The sequence below is a fragment of the Nomia melanderi genome, chromosome 11, assembly GCF_051020985.1.
Source record: "Nomia melanderi isolate GNS246 chromosome 11, iyNomMela1, whole genome shotgun sequence".
NCBI lineage: Eukaryota > Metazoa > Arthropoda > Insecta > Hymenoptera > Halictidae > Nomia > Nomia melanderi.
The window spans coordinates 6,786,431-6,809,997 of record NC_135009.1 but is presented as its reverse complement, the minus strand read 5'-3'; the positions used below and the strand labels follow the sequence as shown (position 1 = coordinate 6,809,997).

The 23,567-nt window shown below is 36.0% G+C and overlaps 1 protein-coding gene across 5 annotated transcripts in view; it reads right to left on the bottom strand.

Annotated features, from left to right (window-relative positions):
• Nucleotides 1-23,567, bottom strand: part of C3G (C3G guanyl-nucleotide exchange factor) — a 102,301-nt gene that overhangs the window by 56,806 nt on the left and 21,928 nt on the right. Inside the window, exon 1 of one of the 5 annotated variants that reach the window (XM_031980992.2) lies at nucleotides 1,558-2,084. The exons of the other annotated variants lie outside the window; for them this stretch is intronic. The gene's annotated coding sequence lies outside the window, so the exon portion shown is untranslated. Of the gene's footprint in view, nucleotides 1-1,557; nucleotides 2,085-23,567 lie in introns of those variants that run through there. 5 annotated transcript variants of the gene reach the window in all.

Below are 23,567 nucleotides of genomic sequence, written 5' to 3'. Positions count from 1 at the left end.
ATTTATCGAGATTTTATCATTCCGATTGACGATTTCTGTGATGGTCTAAAAATAAATTGATATGTGTATAATCTTTCTTATCATGTAGGGTGGGTCGGAAATCGTAGTACAACCGGTACAGAGTTGAATCTATTTGAAAAGAATAAATAAAATATTTGATATGGAAATTTTTTCGTCCGAGCTTTCATTTCCGAGAAATGTGATTTTAAAAATTCATTAGATATGTGGACACTTTTATTTATAACCGTTTTGTATTTTCTGTATTTTGTATTTTTATTTATAACTGTTTAATATATTTAAATTTTTACAAAATTTTTTGCTTCCGTTTGGTATGCTTTTTGTTATATAACTTTTAATACATTGTGCTTCATTTTAACCCTCTTTTTATATGACTGCTCTTTGACATGGTCTCATACATAAAAATCAAGAAATGTGTATACAAAATAAATTCTTCCTTTAGTCTGTTATAAAGTAATCTGCGAAAGCAGGAATTTACATAAACATCCTCGATTTACATAAATTATATAGCTTGTGGGCAGTGGTGGATCGTGTAGTATAATAAACGTCTGAATGGACAGAATAATTGCCACTATATTATGAACAAGATGGCTATTAACAGCATAATATGTGTGTGGCAACTTTACTAAATTAATGAATATATTTACGGATAATTTTATTGATGTAAATACCAAAAAATTTCGTAAGCAGTCGAGATATTCACGCATTTATAATTAATGAGGGCTCGTAATAGATAACACAATCTACTGATGAATTGTATTATTATAATTAAACCATGAATTTTATGAGTTGATGGCACGTGTAAATGCAAAAGCTCAACAAAACACTGATCTAAAAGAAGATTAAGTAAGAAAGACTGTAAAAATGGAAATTTACATAATTATTCTCCATTCAATAAAACAGAACTATTTAATCTATCGATAACCTGTCATACTCAATAAAACGTGACCTCCATCTTTTTACAACTCACCAAATACGAAAATAGACAATGCGACTCATCGGTGACCCATCGTCTCATCATTTTATTCTACTAAAAAAATAGTTGCATAAGTGCAACAAAATGGAAAATTAATGAAATAAATATTACAAATAAAAAAAAAATTTCAATAAAATTAAATGAGAAATTAATTTTCAAAATGTTCAATGTTCCATTCAATTATGTAAAGCATTTCCAGTTTTCCTGATAAAATTCTCGTCGATCATTGACGCTTTATAATAAAACGTTATTACACATTCTCACTTAACATAGATGATAATTACTTTCTCTCAGTCGACTTTATTAATTTTAACACAATTTTTATTCAATTGTTTAACGCCGTTGTCCATGTTCATGGCGGAAGTGATTTGCAATATATAGACACACGTTCACAGCAGAACGTTCCGTGATCCAGTGATCTCGTATGCACGTATCATGCCTCGATGATGTAACGTAATTACACGATATTACTTCACGATACCCACAGCTAGCTAAACCCATTTCTCATTCAATGACATCCGGTCACGTCGTCCCCCAAAAACATAAGCAGTTATGGTTTTTACCTGGTACCGAGCCCCACTGATATTCAACCGTGTTGTGTCCTGGGTTTTCCGGCTAAAGAACCCTGACTCGTCCCTGTTTACGTTTCGTTCGAGCGCCAGCGCGAGATGACCATTCTTGTCGTCGACGACTCGTACCCGAAAGCACGAATGCCGTGCTCGGCCGCCGAATTCAACCGAACCGTGCCCACTTCGCGCCTCAACTTCGAAAACTGATAGACAGCCGGCAACATTCACCAGAAGTATTCACCATACATAGCACACAACTTTCCAAAACCGGTCACTCGAAGCTCTCGATCGCCAGAGAATTCCGTTCGATTCTCGAGTCAATCGTCGTCGACCGATCGGAACGCCTTCGATCATCGAAGAAACAGACTTTCGAACGGAAACTGCGGATATACCCCGCACACGAGAACCGGACAGTTGACGAACCAGAGAGGAAAGGACACGGAACACGAATGAACCCTCGCCGTCGCGCGGCACACACAAGAGGAACGAGACGACAACGTACGTCCGGAGCGCGTGGCGTGTGCGCATCGACTGCTAACTAACTTCACCCGACGAGCATCGAGAGTACGATCCTCTTGTTCCCGTCTTTGTCGCGCTGATGTGTGTGTCCTGCTCGCAACCCCCCTCTTTCTCTCTCTCGTTTGTTTATCTCTACCTATCGTTCCGTCTTCTGTTATCCTCGCTGCCGGCTCTTATGCCCGTCTTCGTCTACCTCATCTGCCTACCGTTCGCCGTCCTGCTCCCACTCGTCGCGTGTACCTCGAAAGATCTTCGATCTCTGTTTTACAACGGTTTCTCCGCCTTCGTCGGACCCGCGAGCCGAGAAACCGTGGCATCGCAAGAGCAAGCTTTCTCGTGTCTTTCACGCTTCCACTGCCTCACGTTGACAGTAAGATGCATCGAGTCGTGTTTGCAGGCCATTTAGCATAATACTTTGCTATTCTCGCAATTGGGAATTATTTGTTCTCAGCGAGAATGGCACCTAGGGTTTCGTATTTCCCGCCGTTTTTCTTTTTAAGTTAGGTTAGGTCTGACGTCTTCTGACGCTACAAGAAAAAACGACTAGTTTTGCATGATATTTTTGCCATTTGTTACTCGTATAATGATTAGAAATTTATGCGAATATTGTATGCATTTTTATGATTCTATTTAAAAGTATTGATGTTAAATGAAAGAATCAAAGAATGACATTGTACGCAAGTGTCATGTTACAGCTGAACGGGGGACAGTTTTTTTCCTCGACGGTCATTGGACTGCACTGTTCACGGCAGTGAGAACAAGAGGATCAGCTTACAAGCCACTTGTGCGTGCTTCCAGGATTTCCCTGCATCTATAGGTTACATTTATACAACGATTTTCAATGATTCTCGCTGTATAAATCGTGTGACACTCTGGTATAAATGACGAGGATCGTCTGTACAACAGTTTCAATCGTGGAGAATATTGTATCTGTACCTTTTAAAAAAATGTTTTTAATTTCTGTACAAGTTATTGTATTTTGTAAATAAAGATACTATTTTTAAAAACAATTTAATATCTATTATACATGTCTGTCATCCTCCTTTTAATGAAATTTTAGAATCATTATAGATGTCTCGCAAAATATTAAAAAAAATATTTCCTATACAGCAATAAATAAATTAATTGGCACGATACTTTTCTAAATAACACTACTGAATAATTTTGTTAGACTCTCGTAATTTCATTTTTTAATGGTTACATGATTACAAATCTTAAATTTCTTATTTAAGAATGACAATTTACTTTCTTCCAGTTTTTTCATTTTAAAACAACACGAAATGGTTGGCATAGTTTACATAACGGAAAAGAGAGGACTTTATTTTATTTAATGCAGTAATGACACACAATTCACAGAGACGTTTGGAATAACGGCAGTTTGTTAGATTCAGAATGCAGCGCAGCGAAAGGTTTTATAAACTTCTCAACCACTTCTCGTGACGGAAATCGAAAACAGACTTCCCGCTCTTTTCGTGGGCGAAGTCGAGGCCCCTTCTCCTCTTTCATGATATTCGACTCCAGAACGTGACTCTGAAGCCTTTCCATTTTTCCTTACTCTCGAAACGCTATGCAACCATCCGTAGAAACTAGAATTTCCCTTGGGTTAAATTATTCATAATGCCGAAATCGAAGGGAAAGAAAACTTCAACGCACGTTCTAGAAATATTACAATTTTTCGTGACTCTACGTTTTTAAAGAATTTTCAGTACTCCATATTGTCATGGAATTAATTTTCTACAAGAAATTGAGAAACTAACGAATCTGTACACATATCATAATACAAATATGTAAATAAGTATGTAGAATTACAGTTTAATATACAAATACGTACAAATACATATGTACAATTTCACGAGATAAAACTCCAAATTGTCCGGCAATAAAATTTTTATTTCGTAGCGGTATTTAATTATGGCCCTGGATATTGAGACTGCAACAAAGTTTTTCGCTGAACGTATCAGCCAGAGATTTTTTGCAACAGTCGCCGTGATTTGTCCATAAAAGGACGGAATCTCTCTCTCCCTCTTTCTTTCTCCCAGTTTTTTCCATTCGTTTTTTACATTCTTCCAACCGCTTTTGTGTTATTTCCACGACCAGTCCGCGGACCGGCGCAATCATAAAATTCTGGGTACCAGTAGAACAAGTGGGATGCCCGTAAAAAACACGATCCTTATGCGTTTCGACTCGCGCTGCTCTGTCACTGGCTGAAATTTTCGGAATGCCTTATATGTCTGCGTTTATCTACCATCGATGGGCAAATAATTCGGATAATTTCTGCGACTTGACAATTTTCGACAACTTCTACTTTTCTTCAACTGTTAACTATTTTAACTTTAATATTGTTGGTAATGTTTAAGAAACTATTTTGAGCAATATTTCTGTATAAAAGTGTAAATAACTTAAAATAATATAAACCCGTGCGATAATAGAATAACTGCAAAGGAATTTTTACTTTTAAATAGAATTAGAAACTGCTCCTACTAGCTGTAGTGAAAATTGAAAGAAAAATACTTAAAAAACCATGATAACAGAAAATGTGAACTGTAAGAACAATCGTTAAAATTCGTGACAATAAAGAATATATAACAAACAAAAGTTAACTGTCAATTATCGTCATCGGAACAAGCTTAAATTGGCACTTATTCATGATTCAACTTAATAGTACCGTTAATTAAAAGTCTTTTATTATATTATGTACATAGTTACTTCGAAACATGTCTTATCGGTTTATGCAAGTTCTAATGGTTAAACGTCTTTCTTTTTCTTAATTAAGGCTGGTTTCCCAATCAGATTGTTGAAAGGCGTAGACGAACCTTTCTAAAATTCATTCGTTTAATTGATAAAGTTATACGACCGCATATTGTCGACGTATAGCCAGTTAAAATATCTTTTAATTAACTCCGCAAACATTTTGCGCCGCCATAATTTCACTGGCATGTTGTTAAGCAAACAATTCCCGATTGCAAGCGGACGGCAAGCAGGATTGAATAACTAAACAATATTTTGCCTGTGAAACAATTTTCCATTATTAATACCATGAACAAGAAATGCCTTACCAATTTTTAAAAATACTTTCCAAATGAAGTGAGACTGAGATTATGCACTGAACAATTGCTATTTTGCGAATTTGTAGCATCAAGTAACAGATTTTTAGATATCAAAAGAGTGTAATGGATTTATAACCAACTAAATATTTTATTGTGATAACAAAATTAATTTCATTCCATTGTACTTCCATTTTATTTTATTTATTTTACAGATTATAATTTTCACTTTCTCAATATTTGTTCTTTTATTATAATGTAAGTACTGTTTTAAATGTAAAGCATTCAATTTTAACTCTTTAACAACGATTAAATTCTTTTGAGAACAATGTGCTTGCACCAGTATTAATATCACCTCCAAAATAAACAATCTGAAACACAACTACACTTGGCAAAATGGTAAGAGAAAAATTCAAATTACCTACTAGTCCGGGCGTGTTGCATGACTTCAAACCAGCCACTCTCTGTTCAGACACGCCCTTACGTAGCAATATCGCACGGATTTCGTTATTCTGTTTCCTATTCGTTCTTTTATACAACAGAGAAACAAAACTGCTTGGAGAATTGTAACAAAGGACAACAGATTACAATGGAATTTCCTTTAGCGATAAAAATTCATGTTTGTTCAACAAATATAGTCTAATATTTTTATTATACAATATTTTTAAGAGATACCTTAATTGTTAAAATAGACAATATATTTTGTCTTTGAATAGATTATAAAATTACTGTATAACATAATTATATACTTACAATTATATTTGTATAATATATTACTCGATTATATTCTACAAATATCAATTATTTTAGAAACAAATAACTGATTGTTTGTTATCAGAACAGTAATTCTCAAAAACCACGATACGATCTTTTTGGCAGCAATCGCCCGCAAAATGCTAAAACCTGTAACGGAGTCATTATCGGATTATTCAATTTTTTATCTCAACTTTTATCGAAAGTTCCCAAGCAGCCGAAGACTTCAAAGGAGTTTCACTAAAACCTTAGGAAATTCCGCCAGGACCGAATCAATCGATAACAAGAAAAACTTTGCGAATGTACCCAAAAAAAATTCCTCCCCTTCTGGATCTGTTCAGGAAGTTCGATTCGGGGAAAGTAGTCTCTCCCGTGAACGCTGTATCATCGAGCAAAAAGATCGAGCCTGCAGTAAAGTTGAAATTGAAGTTCTTCCTAAAGTCTGACTGATCGGAAAGGAAACCGCTTTGTGAAATGAGAACGGAGCAAAAATGCATACATATCTCGACAAGTTTATATTAATTTATGTTATTTCATTGATATCGAATAATGAAAGATAAAGTGCGAGACGATGTTTCGCTTGATAAGATAACGCCTCTAGTAAACCTCTTTAAGAATTGATCGCTTTGAAAACAATAAAGTCATTTCAGCAGATGGTTCACCAAGTTTGAACAGAGTGAAACATGCAACAAGGGAAATGAGATTGCATCGGTAACAAGATCAAGCTATTAGTATGCAGGGAGCAGTGTACGCTATAAAAAATTCACCGCGATTCGTGGTGCAGCGTAATACTAAATGCTGTAACTGGACATCGCGCTAATTGCATCGGCAAAAAATACGAATATTTAATGGTGAATATATGAATTGACCGATTTAGAAATGTATAATTTCACGGGTTGTTGCATTAAAGAATTTGCATAGGGTCAGCAGTTTTTTTGGTAAAGTAGACAAAGTGAAGGTTTCGAATAAGACATATTCTAAGTGATCTCAATTTTTTAAATTTACGCGAAAGTGGATCAATATTTTGCAGGAAGAAATTTAAAAAATTGTCTCAAAATTATTTAAATATAAGAATTTATCAATCAATGATATACAGTTCTGCAATTAAAATCTTTTATGTAAGTATAATAATGCTCGCGGCATTAGGAAGAACAGGTTTTCTATACTTAGCTTGAACGCCATTTTCACCCCTTCAATATTGATGATTCCCATTAAAGAAATACGTTTTTGATATTTCTCCTAAATCCCAACAAAATCTGTGACCATAATTTCAATATGGTTCTTCGTCACAACTTTTATAGTATTGTTATATTCGAAATAAAATATACTATAACGTAACATTGAAAATTATAATGTGACCCAGAAAATTAAGCAAACTGGCCATTATAATTAACTTTACGGATGGATAACTAAATTTTCAACATGTAAAAATTAAAAACTATGTTCCAAGTTTAATCATTTTTTCTTAATCAACTTTTCCGCTTTTGCTATAATAATTATAAAACTAATTATAGGAAACGTCGGAAAGTTAATCGAGGAAAAACGTTTAAACTTACATAATAGCTTTAAATTAAAATGTTAAAAAGTGTCGTTGGACACCATCAGCGAAACCAGTGTTAACACATTGTTGACCGTCAATTTTACGCAGAAGCTATGTCACTGGTTATTATTCCGTAACTAAATATGAAAGTGAAACAATTTAAATGAACTTCGATAAACTTTATTTATGCATAATGAATTGAAATGAAACTTTGGACATATCTTTTAGATAGCTTTGAATATTTTGCTTTGGCAATATTCTGTATCGTCCTACGTTTCAAAAATTGAAATAGCTAAGATAAGTGCAAACACGAATTAATTCGTTATGTGTTAAGACACTTAATGACATCACTTGGAGTATTCCATTTTTCTATGAAGAACCGCCGAATAATAGAAACACTTAATGGCTTTCCGGGACGATATCGACTTGCATATTAGTTCATGTCGTCTGTAGGAATTCGTGGTTGCAATTTGCGTATTAATGGGGTCCCGTGGAGACAGCGACGACATTACTTTAGGGGGTGATAAACGTACTTTATGGCCACGACCTGCAGCGGTTTCTCCGCGGCTGCAATTAACGGTAAAACACCGGTGCACCCCGCACACTGGGAAGTATGTGGGTGTAGCGATATCGCGGCAGCATTAAATAAAAACGTAATGATACGATGAACGGGGCTGGTTAACATTTTCATTTTTGTTATCCGCGTTCGGATCATCGTCGACCATTACCGAGATAGGCTATCCTTGAAAAAGAAACTTCACTGAAAACAGGAAAATTACCTGCAATTGTGAAATGCGGCACCCGGTGCAACGCGGAAGCCTGTTATGTACTCCGGGAACAGCCTTCAACCCTCTACAATATGTGACTTTGAGGCTGTAGGAAAATTATACGGTAGTCAACAGGTCTTCGGAAAATTAGATGTCAGGTCTGACAAGGTGTGAGCATGTAAAGTGTCCCTTTTAGTAAGTGATGTGCACATGTTGTGGAAGTTATTTATTCAAAGTAGAGGGTAATATTAAATAACACATGTTATATGGATAATGTAATTAGCATCTGTACGATTTTGAGTTTATAGGAAAATTATGCTATAGTCCACAGGTTTTAGGAAAATTAGGTGTCAAGGTTCACAAAGTGAAAGCATGTCATCGTTATCTCTTTGAAACAGAGGGTGGCGATACATGTTATGTATGTAGATAATTTAATTAGTAATTCGTTATAAATCAAATTGTGACAAATTTTCTTTTTTATGGTGGAGAAATATATCAATCTTTGAAATATTGTATAAACAAATAAATCTTTCTGGGAATTACTTTAATAGATACTTTATCATTCAACACTATTTAAGGTTGTAACATAAACTGGGTATCTAGGTGCAATAGTTTTTGAAATAGATATTGAAATAAATAAATTTCTTCCTCCAATGTTGGAAGCTATTTTCACTGTTTCAATAAATGTTACTCATAAAGAAATACACGTTCAATATTTCTCAAATATTCTACATCGTACAAAGCTTCAACAAAATCAATTGTATATGTATTTTGAGATACTGAAAAATAAATTTTCTCATTTCAAATTCAAGTTCATCTTGAATTTATTTAGAATTGCGATCACAATATTTGCAGGCATATTTCACACCTGAAAATGATCAAAGAATACAAATTATTTAAGTGAGGGTGATAAAAATAAATTTGCAATGCTATTAAAGAAAGGTTAACATCCTGGATTATATATTATATTATATATTAATTATAAAACTAATTGTCGCCATTTTAATGCATAAATGTTGAAATGTTTTTATATCATTAAACTTCTCCGTTTTATAGGAAAGTTTAAAAAAAAAATTGCAATTGTGGACGTGTCAAGTTAAGAAACACAAGGGACGGTCGCAAAATTGGCAAAGTTATTGACGGAACCATCGAAGCGAAGTTTGCATAACTGATATTAAGGCGCCAAATTACCGTGAAGCAGTGTATTATTGAGGGTATTACGTGCTGTCAGGGAAATACAATTTATAGCGCTCCTTATTTTCCGCAGCATCCCTCTAGAGGATCAACTTTATCTCTGCAATCGATAACGTCGTATGCAGATGTAATCAGTCAAGTACGAAAGTGAATTCTCTTGCCGGATTATTTTTTCAACGAACACTTCGCTCTCCGTGCCATAAATCAAAGTTTCGATCACATTCGGTACATCGGCAAACAATGGCTATATTTCATTGGAACAGGAAACGATTCTACTTTCAATTTTTTTGTATAGAAGTTAGAAAATCACACTGCAAACAAAATCTGAAAACATTAGGTATTCATAAGCTTGAAGAAGAAATATTTATTATTAGGGTAAAAACTAATTACTAATTAAGTAAAATTCATACATGAATAAGATTAAGACGTGGTACAATAAAAATTTTAATAGACAGTAGTTACTATTTTGTCTGTAACTACATAATGGGTAAAAACGAACGAAATAAAATTTTTAATTCCTCTAAAGAGATTTTCTCTAATAGATAGGTATTGTGAATCCTGGTTTTGAAAAATTGAAGTATTATTGCAAAATTGATTTTCTAGAAGTGTAACTTCTAATGTAATCTTTTAATTCTTTTTCAATTATTTTTAATGTGTTATCGCAGTAATTAAATTTTCGTTTAAACATAGCGTGGAACATTGAAATTTACCTTCCTTCATCACTTTGCTATGTGCGAACTGTTTTTGGCGAACAACGACGAGCCCACCCAATTTATTTCTGAAGTCGACAAGGACATAAATGATCATGCCGGAGCGTAGGACGAAAGAAAGAGAAAACGACATTGGAGGAACTTTTAATCGAAAAACTTCGAACAATGCGTCTTATTGTTAGTTGCTTTTAACAATAAGTCCAATTCAGTGACGCCCTTAAGCGTTCCATTATTCCGTTGATCGACTGAATGTTTCTTTTCTATCTAACATAAACTTTCTTGATATATTTACACATATTTTTCATGTAATTTTGAACATGTATGTATTTTACACACGATATTATTTTAAATATTAAAAATAGAGCAAAATCTAATTTTATATATCTTGTTCGTATTATTGTAAAGGACTACATTACAAACATTGAACAACTTTTCAGTTAATTCTTAGTTTTCTAAAATTCTATCACTAATTCTTTTATATTATTATTAGTATTACTACAGAAAAACTCCCTCAAGTATATTTTCATTCAAAACTCTTCAAAAACAAAAAGAATCGCTCAATATTTCTCCAAAGATTCTCTATAAATAATCAAAATATTAAAAAAAAACATTACAATATTCACTTATCGAAACCTCACTACAAATATTTTCCGCCAAACTCAGAGTATCCCATCAACTTCCCAAATTCTCAAAGAATTAAATTTCATGTACAAACATTTCCCTCGTAAAATATCGTACTTCCCGATTTCCGTCCCTCAGAAATCTTTAGACTGCCAACAACCCCAATAACACCCACAAACATTCCCTTTGATTAATAAAAAAATTCCGATAACTTCTTAAAAAGCCAATGAACAAACCGATACGAAAGATTCACAGAGCCGAGCCGGAAAAATAAGTACCTCATTCGTTTCAGTGGGCACGCGACACTCGAGCCGCTAAAAAATATAGGGGGAAAAAGACTAAATTAATTAGCCTCGTTCGGAAGCAATGACACCGGGCGATAAATAATGCGATGCGGGGGCCGGAAGTGGGGACCAGAAAACGGGAAGACAAGAGGAAACATAAATTCACGCCGGAAAAATATCCTGGCGGTGCACACGGTGTGTATCGGGGCATTTGTAAGCGAAAATACAGCGACGAGTAGCAGCCACGCGGCCCCACGAGAGGACGTTCCCGAAGAAAAATGTTGTCGTAAAACCGACGTAATGAACATGAGGCCGGGGCGAGAAGACACGGGCGAAAAGGGGGCAAGCAGGCAGGAACGTGGCGCGCCTTTCCACCTATTTTCTTTCTTTCTTCTTTTTTTCGCAGGGTCTTTCGTTGTCGCATATATCGCGGACGATATTATCCGTTTCCGATAAAAGCGTCCCTGAGAGGACATCCCTTTTATACTTTTTCCTTGGCGGGGTTTCACTTCGTTCGCGGCTCGAAAAGTTCAATAACCCCGGGCCCGACACCACCGCTGAAATCTGACGCAGCGCGCCGGTGGTCCGGTTGCCTGCCGAAAATTTACCGGTCGGTCCGTCCGATAAATGGAACCGTGAATGGGCCGCGATGTTGCTCGGGGATATCGAGAGCTTCAACCCCCTTGTTGATGAACTCGCGTTCACTCGTCCCTCAATTTACGCGGAGCAACCGTTTCACGTAGATTTGTTTTACGCGAATGAAAATCGCGTAAAGTCTGTTAGCACAGAAGAGAGAAATATTACAACCAACAGACAGTGGAACAATATTTAGCCTGAAACAAAGCATGCTTTCCAAATATCTATAAACCATACCCCGTTGTCAGTAATAACGCAAGAAATTGATGTGATATAATGTAACCGAGGAAAAGAAATATTGGAAATATAAGCTAGTATATATAAGTTTTAGGAATATGTATTTATTACGAATAGCTTAACACAAAAAATATAACTATAATATTTTTCATTAACTTTAATTGAAGTCATTCGACAAATTTGATTGAAAATTTTGTTTTACAAAAGCAATTTAAGACTTATTAATAATAAGCAATAAAAGAAGAGAATAAACAACGTAAACGGCAATGCGTTGTTATGAAAAAAGTGGACTTCCCCATTCGGTTGGTTAAGTGTTGAGATTACAATTTAATGTACAGAGGCAATGTAACTTATTTGTTTGTTAACAAAAAATACTAACGTTAATATTACCATTATTTAAATTTGATTATTGAAATTTTCGCTTTAATAGAATAAATAAAAACATGTAGTTTTATTTCGGGAAAAACAGCAGTAAGAAGTTAGTTTCCAAAAGTTTTTTTTTAAAATGTTGCCATGGCCATAAAATATTTCCCTTCGAGTCTCACAAAAGTTGAGATTTTCTATCGTCAAAAACAACAGACACATTTTCAGTGTTAAAAGTGAATAGAATACTTATAATACATTACACAAGAGTTGAACATTTTAATTCAATTTTAATTAATAAACAATTGATGAACATCAGAGAATAACAGGTATTTCAAAATACTAAACAGAACTCAACAGAACGGTATAGTAAACCTTCGACCTCTCGAATGTTCACCCCTTACAAAGAAGAAAGGAAGAATACCTTCGACCTCTCGCATTTCCACCCCTTCGAAAACAAAAGAAAAAAACAAATCCTTCGACCTCTGCGTTCACGTGAATCCATTCGAAAAATTTGAGAAGTTGGTGCATGCACGAACGAGTCAAGTAAACACACAGCGAAAAATTCGGCCGTGGCACTTGCTTCCTCGCGAATAATATTCGCGACGAGGGAGAACACGCGAAGGGGTGGTCAAAGAAGAGGCGGCGACAAACGCGGAACATCTTTTGACGTCTACTCCAGCGTGTTCGGTTTCCAATTTGCAAAATGAAACTACCTCCTTCAGTTTTCCGAGCTAATCGCGCGTGGCAGATGTTGCCCGCGAGCGGTGAACGGGCTCTCGGCACAGCTTTTCCGGAGGGTAAACGGCGGGGCGCACGCGAAAAGCGGCCGGGACTTGTTTGCGGAAGCATGCACGCCCTTCTTTGTTGAAAAACTCGCGCTGAAACGTTTCTGAATCGCGGGTAGGAAGTGCGCTTTAACGTACCAAAGTGTCGGGAGTCAAAAAGCCCGGAGACAACATGGCCGACAGGTTTTCAGATTCTCAAAGAAGGACGATCGTTCCGCGAGATTAAAACAGTGAAAAACTACCGGAAGATGTTCACTTGGAAGATCGTAGCACTGGCACATTGTTTCTTACAGTGTGCTTTAACTCTTTGTCTTAGGATTTCTTTCGTAACTATACTCGCTACGATAATTTCGTCATTAATACTAAAGCTTCCAAGCAATTAGAGTGACTTTTTTATAAAGAATACGTTTCTTAAGATTCGTAGTCTCCTAGTCGTGTACCTGTAGAAATGCACAGATTTAATTTAAAATTTCTCGCAGAACCGCCTTCGTAATTTAAATACTTGCAAAATAACAATTCTGAAGTGGGTCAACTTGACCCGTCCGTAGTTTTAGTGGTAATCTCGTATGACTTTCATTACGACTATCCTTGTTAGGCTTATTTTATTATTAATAATTTTCAATTTGTTGTAAATACATATTTACTTTGAAGGTAAGACATTGATAATAGGAAAATAGTTTTCAACTTTGGCTTATACACGACAAATAACATTGATTTTTATTAAACCGAATTAGAAATCTTTACCACGAGTCTTACTCGTCTGGAGCACTGGTGACCCACAACCAGATCAAATTACCGTAATTCGTTCAATTTAACGACGATTATTTGAAAACATTTGTATATTATTCAAGCTATTACTATTATTTATATATTATTATACACTATTGCCTATAAAATAGTTCTAGCGTAATTATCAAAGAATTATAGAAGAGGGGTTAAATGTTAACACGTTTTACAATGTTCTTGAACAAATATTTTTTCCTTTGTGTCTATTTACTTCTTTCGTGACTTTTCAATTTTTTGTATTTTCATAAAGCAACATTTATGATTACAATAGACACCATAAGAAATTATTCTACAAATAGGTTGATATTACAATTATTAATATTTAATGTAAAACAGTTTTTAAAGATCAATTTAAATAATATAAGATAATTTGACAATTGACGAGAAGAAAGAAATGTAATTCATTAATGACAATATCAAGCAACAAAGATCAATCATCTTCAACGATCAAAGAAGGTAAAGGGTCTCTGTAGCACTACTGATAGTCTTTGAAGATTACCTGGAATTCGTCTACTGGTATTGAAGATCTCCGAGGCTCCTTAATGACTACAAGTTCTATTTGAAGGTTCCTCAAAAGCAGAGACCTAAGATGGTCAAAGGTGTTCTCAAAAGACCGTTAAAGATAGTCAAGATAGTTCAGGAAACGTAACTGAAGACGATACACAGCGATCTAATAGTTAAAGATGGTCAGGAATATTTAGATAAAATAATTAGAAGGAATAGAGAAAATATTAAAATATTATTAATTCGGTGAAAATTATAGAAGTTTGAACGAATTTTCTGGGTCGGATTTTGAGGATAGGATCCTTTTCAAGCTTGGAAAAATGTTACGAAAACAAAACATTTGGTACCAGCTACACCTCCCTACATTTCACCTTGCCTGCTACATTTGCATATTTTACAAATGTACCAAATTTACAGTGCAGTCATAAATTCCTACTAAAAGCAACCAAGATGTACTTGCTGCAATTCATTCTTCCATGATTCTCCATTTAGACCATCACTTCTAATTCTGTTATGAAATGGTAATATATTACAAAAATTAATATTAATTTTCAAACTAATAAATCCTAAGGGAATGGTAGTTTAATTTTCAAATTATTGAGCTTTTTTATATTTCTTATTTATATTCAATGCTTTAATTGGTACTTACGTATTATACGGATTATCTTTGTTTTTAAGAAATAAAATGTTAATAATAATAATAATAATAAAGTATTAATAATGCGTTCGTTATAATATGAACGCGACCTTCAGTTAGAACACCAAGATGGTCTGTATAATACGTAAGTATCTTTTAATTCTACATTTTTTAAACATTTGCAACTTCAGAAACAGAATTCCAAGTATTATGGAAACTGGAGATGAAGCTTACGACAGATTATCGAAAGTAGAAAATATAAATAAAAATTGATTTGCTGGTGGAACTTCATCAAAACATGTAGTAGATTTTATTTCCAGGGAAGGTAAAATATCATTCTGAGCAGTCAGCGAGGAAACAGGATATCAGTTGGATATCTTAGAAATGGACACAACTTCTATCCACGCCAATGACCTAATCGAGGTGGTTGGAAAGTATCTGACGTTATTTCAAATGGGAAGGTATCGAACTTCAGGAAATCATAGCCATCGATTTCACTTCTCTTTGAACGGTCTGCAGTAATACCGATGGGATACCCTTGCACTGCAGTTATCATTACTGTTCTAACTTCGGTACTCGTGAATACATATAGTCTCGAAAGTGACCAATAACAGTCCAATCGAGAGAAACCAAATTCGAAGTAACGTTTCGATTCCAAGCACGCGTTTCGAGAAAAGTCTAAACAGCAATGTTCAATGGTAACGAAGTTCCTATGTTGTAAATCAATTTGAAAAAATACAGTTGAGTAAGAATTACTTTTGTGAAATTGTTAATACCATGTTGTGTCGAAAAAATTTGTCAAAATAATAAATAAAATAATAAAAAATAATAAATAAAAGTGGGAGATTAACAAGTAATATAATCGACCAATATAACTATAAAATCGTCATACGAGATTCTGAATTGAGAACTCATATAAATATTCTTAAAAATGTTGTAACAGATCAGTTACTTTTTATAAATCAATCAATTAATTATTTTCAATTTGCCAAGACCACTGCAACAGAAAACAACATTCAATTCTACATCCAACTTTACATCTCCGTGGTAGAAAAACTTCCATTTTACCGGCCACAGAGAACCCACAGTCTACTTACTGCGAACGCTTTCATTCTACATTTTACAAAATCTCCCGTGTCACGGACACGGGGGAACACTCGCGGCCAGAACCAAGGCGATTCACCCTATCTTTAATATCTGGAACAAAAATCCACGAAAATTCCATTTTATCCCGGGCGGCGGCGCGAGGGAAAAGTTCCGGCGAGGAAAGTATCCTTCACTTAGAGCCCGCTCAAAGGACGGGAAATCACTTCAGGCTGCGCCGGCCGGAAGAAGAAGACACGGTCTCTCTTTAGACACGTTAAATAAATTACACAATGGAGCGGGGATTGCGAGACGGGCGCCAGTTAAGCGAGGAACGAAGAACAAAGTAAACTTCGCTTTCGGTCCGATGAAAGCGGAAACAAAAGGGGCAAAAAGGGGGTGGAAGCGAGCGATCTGTGCTCTTACGCTGTCTTAATGTTAAATGCAGATCGAAATGGACAGCGAGCGAATGTCGTTAATTAGCGTGCAAGTACGAGTGTCGCGAGAACACTCGGTGAATCGATACTGCCAGATGCCTCGTGTCACCAAGCTGTATCAGCTAAATTGGATTGCTGCGGGGACACACTCGCCGGTCACCGATCTGGTTTCCGGAAGACAATAACCGTAATCTTCGTTAAGATAACGATTCCGAGTTCGAGAAGTAGAAACCGCAGCCAGTCCCGAAGAAATAATGCTGCAGCTGATAACTGAGATTGGATTTGATGCACCGTAATGGCGTGATACGGACAGGTAGATAATTCTATCTTGGACACCCGGTCGACATCGTGTCCACGTTGTTTTTTTGGATTTTTAGTGTTTCGTTTGATCTGTAGATGTCTGTGTTGGCCCCTGGTATAAAAGAATTGTGATAACTATATTAGTATAGCGAGAAAGTTCTTTTGACGAATTTCAGTTGACTGGATGAATTCATTTTAGAAATCGTTGAATTGTTATGGCGATGCCAGGCTTCCAGACAAATGGTTGAATGTCATAAATAGCGATTACTTTAATGATTTTATCAAAAAGTTTGAAAGAATTTTTGATTATACTTAATTCATTTTAGTTTGAAATTAAGTATGTATCTTTGGATTTTGGATTTTATATTGAAGAAATTCTTCATCTTTAGAATTACAAAACTCAATCAGTGTTTACCTTAATAATAATACTTTTACAGCAAATCAATTAACTGTTTTGTATACTTTTGAACAAATTACAACGGTGCTTTATTAAGATCTATATCCATCTATATTTTAGTTTGCGAATTACTGAGTTAGGGTTTCAACGATTTCTCTCGAAAACGTCTGTAAAAATGTGTGAATACCTTTTCGAGAATTGTAAACGAAGAAAATAGAAATGTTAAATATTTAGTATTTTGAAAATTATTATGCGTTAATAATTATAATTATTGCAATAAGCCGAATAAATGGTAACCATTTGGTGTAATGTCAAAGGAACATGGTTTCATATAACCTTCAGTGAAACTTCATGATATAGTAAATCAAACTGATCTCCGAAATTGGTCTAATACGTTCACTGAACCTCAGCGTTCTGCATTGTAGTCAAAGACTCAAGCGCCTCAGTTATTAACAAAGTTTCAAACACATTCCCTTTATAGTGGAGTTAGCATCGAATATTCCAAAATTTATTTCGCAACATTTTCTGTATTGTACATTAGGTTTCACAAAAAATGCCTGGTGTGAATCGTGTATTTCGTCGCGATATGGAATTGTCCGAACAATAAAGCGCCGGATTAAGTAATGACCATATAAATAGTGTTCAGATAATCCAGTTTATGACTCCACTATTTAACCAAAATTTCGGTACGGTTTGCAATTGTGTACATTGTCACACTTTATAACGTGGTAAATCGCAATATCGCGATCGTTAAATCCTATTTTACACATCTATACCCCAATAAAGAACTAACTATAGAGAGTGTCTCTGTTATTCTTTATATAATTCCAATGGCACTCTGCAAATAATTTTTACGTATTTGTAAAATGTTTCCTAGAATATACATACTAATGGCCAATAAATTGATTAACTGATCAAAGATTATATATAAGAAATCTTCGCGGAATTCCTAAACTGCACATCCCTCTCATTTTCTAGATTTTTCAAATTTCTATTTACTTCAATAACCTTCAACCTAATAGTTTGCTCAAATTATATTAAAAAATGGCACCGCTAAGTAAATTGACTCTTTAACTCTAACATAACCAGACTCTTTACACTATTATATACCTACAAATAATGTTATAAAAACTAAATGAAAAAATTCTACTGTTAAATAAATTGACTTTCTGGCTGTAACATGATCAAACTCCATGTACAAATAATATTTCCCGAAAATTACACGAGAAAATTGCACTGCTAAATAAATTGGTTTCCTGGCTCCAACATGACCAAATGTTCCGTATCACAGGAACTGTTACAAATTGTGCACCGAGTATCGCCCTCGTGCATTAGTCGTGTTCGATTGGATATAGATGAAGGGAGCTAGGCGTGGGAGAAATATGAGGATGAATCAGAGTGTTCCAGAAGCCGATCCATTCGGCAATTCATGTATGCGCCGATATGTGCCTACCCACCAACGTTTCACGGAACATTTCATTCGGCGAAAAGCCATTATCGGTAGTCATTTGTGCTCGTGTGTTCCTTAGAAAGCAGCGTTGTATCAGGTGGACACAGGGGTTGCTTGCGGGTAAAAGGAAACGTGATATACACTCTGCGGATCTTATGCATTTGTGATAAACGCGAACGCTTGCAATACGGAACAGTGAACACTTCGCAAATATTCGAACACTTTGTTACCTTAACAGGAATATTTTCGAACTGCTAACATTTAAATGATAATGTATCATATCTAGTAAAATTAATAATTTACTTCATTGAAAATTAAAAGAAAATTCGAGTCGCTGACGTGTTCTTTGTTTGGACCATAAAGACTTAAATTTAAAGAATTCCAAGATTTGTATTAAAAAATTAATATATTGTGTTAATGTAAACTGCCTCTACATTCAAATTTCAATCCTTTGAAGACGAATGTCGCTAAAATGAGATATCAGATTTTCGTATCCAGAAAGTTGCAACGAAAAAATTTGGTTATCCAAACAAAAGATCAGTAACCTATTTTTCTCCTTTTCTAATACTCAACACTAAAATGACCTACTTCTGATCTCTTTCTTTGCAGTTATTAAAAAGATAACGAATGTTTCTCTGAGAAATTATTAGAGAAATTGATCTGGCAATACGCAAACTGAATTGTAAATCAACTGGTGTCTCAATAAATGCATTCTTAAAGTTTCTATAGAGAAATTTCAAAAATTCAATTTAATTGCTCGGTAGTTTTTATGTTAAAATCACTTCCAATGTATTCAAACATTTCCAGAAGCTCGTTCAGACTCTTCACGCGCAACAACCAAATTAAATCACTATACCGAGCAGCAGTAACCAGAAGAGAATCTCCAAGCCGAGAAATCCATTTTACCAACGGAGGATCAAAGGGAAACCAAAAATCGCGTTTCGTCCGCACGGTAATAAGAATAAAACGCGAACAAAAAACCCAATTGGGCCGAAGTTTGCGCGACTAATTTCCGTTCTCGGAGCGTTCCTCGCGGGAAGGACGGCAGGAAGGAAGAGGAAATCGATTGTTCCGGTGATCGTTGCAACGGTACACATCAAAGGGAATGCACGAGTGGTTTGAAATGAAAGAGAAGCGGAAGGTAGAGAGATGAAAAAAAAAGGTAAGCGCTTTAATGGCGGGCCGGAGTTAATGCCACCATGCCGGTCGGTCGGTCTAATGACGTTGAAGAGAACGCTTTGCTCTTTGGCCTGCGTGTTTTCTCGACTTCGCGGAAAGCTCTGTTACACGAAGGAGAGACCATTTCGCTAATTAATGCAGTTTTAGTCGCGCGCTTAGAAGTGGAGGCGCTCCGCACTTGCTTCTTCCCTGCTCCTCATCCGCGCATCGCCTCGCCAGTTATCTTAATTCGTCGCGTCTTTCCCCAGACTTCTATTCTCGCCTGTTTATCTTTCATTTCCTTAGCTAATGATAGTTGGAGGACGCGTCGGAAGATTAAAGCCCCGACTCCTCGGCAATTGCATCGCGCACGGGCATTAAAACGGTTTAATTATCGCGCGAAGGCGGGACGGAAGTTTCCGTAAACGTTGTCACGCGCTTCGCGTTCCGCGGAAGAAGCGCCAGTATCGTCAGGCGTGCCGAAACTACGAGACCAACTTAAACCTCTTTTCGACGCTCTGCAAACGTTCCATGAGCATACGTGTAAAGGGAAGTACACTAATTTTTATAGATTGTACATATTGGCTTTAAAACATCGTTGATCGGTAATTTTATGTAGAAGGTATCCCGTGTCACTGGTTATTCTAAATAAACTTCAATGTACTTTGTTTATACATCATGAATTGAATTAAAATTTTGGACATATCTTTTATTGTTAGTTCAGTAGTTAGTTTTAGATAGCTTTGAATATTTTGCTTTCGCAATATTAAGGATTGCGATGCCAAATAATTAATAACTGTTCCTACTTATCTTTTCTACAAAAGAATATGTGTTACATAGAACGCTCAAGATTTTCGTGGCACTTAACGTGTTAATTACAAGAACGAACGGAAATATAATTGAAAATTATGAGAGGAGAGAAACCACGCGTTCACTTATCAACAAGTCGCATCATCGCGTGAAATCACCCCTAAATAGTAGCCCTCGGTACGCAAAGCGATCCCCCGTTGATGCGAACTATAAACGTTCGCTATCAACGGCGTTCTCGCCTCGCAGACGATAAGTGCAAAAACTCCATCGGAATAACTTCGTCGTTCACGATGTCGTAAAAAAGTCTAGTAAACTGAAAACTTCCCTTAAGGGGGCGCGCGTATCGCTTTGTGCCGCTAGGGCGCAACGACGTTCAGCCCCTCATTTTCCGGTGTGTACGACCCTTATATCAGCCGGAACGAGACTGGAGATCGCGTGTAGGGAGGATTGATTGCAATTGCGCCCGGCTACTGCACCGTGCATAGCTCTCTGCATCGCAGCTAACTGCAATTAACGATTTCCTGGTGTCCACATGCGACGGATGAATGATCGTCGCCGGACGGATCGTAAGATGCCCGTTCAAAAGATTAGAATTGTTTGAACTTTGTAAATGCGTAAGTTGTTTATATATTTACTATTGTAACCGAATATAATATTATTCAAACCTTCGTAGATTATTTCTGAAAATTTGAAATTTCTAATAGTATGTATTTTATAGATTTATAGCTGCATGATATTCTATTCCCTTGCTTTTAATAGAAATATTGTTATGGTCGATTTGAACAAACAAAAGTGATTGTTTCTGTACTAAGTATATTTTTCATTTTGTTAATTACAAATTTTCTAATTGTATGTATATGTTACTTTCACAAATGTCTCGAATGTAATATTTGCGAAAATTACATTTCATGAATAAAAAGATTAATATTCTTCACAAATAAATCTGTTTGCTTTTAATCGTCATAATAAAATTAATTTAACAATATTAATTTAACATAATATGATTATAGTTAATATAACAACAATTTTCCAAAATCTTGTAATTAATAAAGCTTCCAATATTACAAGTTCAGGTCACTGTTTTCAATTCCCATATTCCGTCGATTCCGAAATTGAGCCATGAGAACCGTCACGGAAGAACCGTTCGCGTCGAGCGATACGCCAATACGAATGGCTGTATTACGCGCGGTAATTAATTATTTAAGGGCTTAGGGCGGATTACGCGATTCGAAAAGCGGTGTCGTTAATCTCTACCTGTTTATAACCGAGGCGTTCCCGGACCGTTTAAAGACCGGTCGTGATACGCGGTGGTTTTATGTCGCGGTCGAATTGCAGGAATTATGCAAATACATCGGCAGCTAGGTTGTCCAGGGGTCACTGTCATTACCGATCGCCGTATAAATAAACGCGAGCAATGCCCACGCGTTGGTTTCACGGTGACGGTGTAATATTCCGGGCCGATCTATGTTCACACGTGCGAATGCGAGCTATGCCCATCGATTTCATGGCGAACCGTATGGCATTCCGTTGAGAAATTGTGATGAGGTGCTTCGACCAGCGTTGCAGTCCAAATTATCGATTGAAGTGTACAAAATTTTTATTGAAAAATTGTAACCAATTGGAAAGTTATTTAAAATGATTAAAACTGTCTTTTATTGAAGTCTTTTGTAAACTGCACATTTAAAAATACTATTACAATAAAAAGAGGGATTATCAATTTAAAATTTGGTTCATGAATTTGAGCTATATAACTTGTTTCTGAATTTTTGAGAATGAGTAAGTGCTCTGAAAAATCGATAATTGGAGTAGTTGTATGGAAATAAATATAATGCTATTCATTTCTGAATTACATGAGGTACATGTATTAAATATCTTAAGAAAGGCACAAATATTCGTGACATAATTATATTTTCACAACTCAATATCCCAATATTGCTTCGTTCATCCAACTAAAAGATATTAACCAACCATAAGCTCCACTTCGTTCTGTCAAAAAATAAAACTTCTCTCATTCTGTAGAAAATTTGTTTAAATTCATCACTCAATATGTATTTTAAAAAATGAACCAAACAAACATTCCCTCATCGCTGCATTAAAATCTCTAAATAACATTTCAAAAATAAAGTTTCATGCCCCCAAAGGATATTTAAAACATTTCCAGTTGAATTTCTTCCTTTCAAAATAATCCACTTATCAGCAACAAAACGAATTATCTCGCCGAACCAACAATAATCCTAGCACATATCAAAATCCCGCATCAGCGTGAACACCTTCGAGCCTTTTCATCCTGTGTCGAACCGAATCCACGAAATGAAATTCCGGTTTCCGGGGCCGTGGACCAAACGGGCGAGCCCGCGAGCAATTAATCGAAAAGCTCGTCAAATTAGTGCGACCCGGCTCGCCGCGAACGGCCACTGTGTTTCGTTCGACATATCTTTTTTCTCTCCTATTTCTTTTTCTCCCCACCGAGGTTGGTCTTTGTGGCTCACGAGACAGGGACAACGGGCCGTGATAATTAATCTCATTAGCGGGCGACGCGAGGATTCGTGGACTAATGAGATGCCATCGCACGATCTTGGCCCCCGCGCTAGCGACACGCGTTCCTCCCTGATATTTTTCTTTCACGCCTCTTTGATACACGCCCCCTCCTATCCCCGTCATCGTTTTTAACGAGGCACCGTTCACTTTGCGCCACCGAGTTACGCAATCTTTCCGTCCTCCTTGCCCCTGTCCAGCTATTTTCTTCCACAGACCGCGGGAGAAACTTTTAATTAGTTTTTACAAATAATGGTCCGAACAATCAGCTCCCAACCCTTCGACTCTGGTGCGTTACCATCCGAGACACTTTAACCCCACGAAAAAAACGCGGTTTCTACAGACAGGATGTATACTGCTATTGCTAGGCATCCATGGAAGTATTCATTGGTTTTGGTTTTAGAAAGCTTTATTGTAAAGCTTGTTTAATTTATTTTGGACCATATGAACC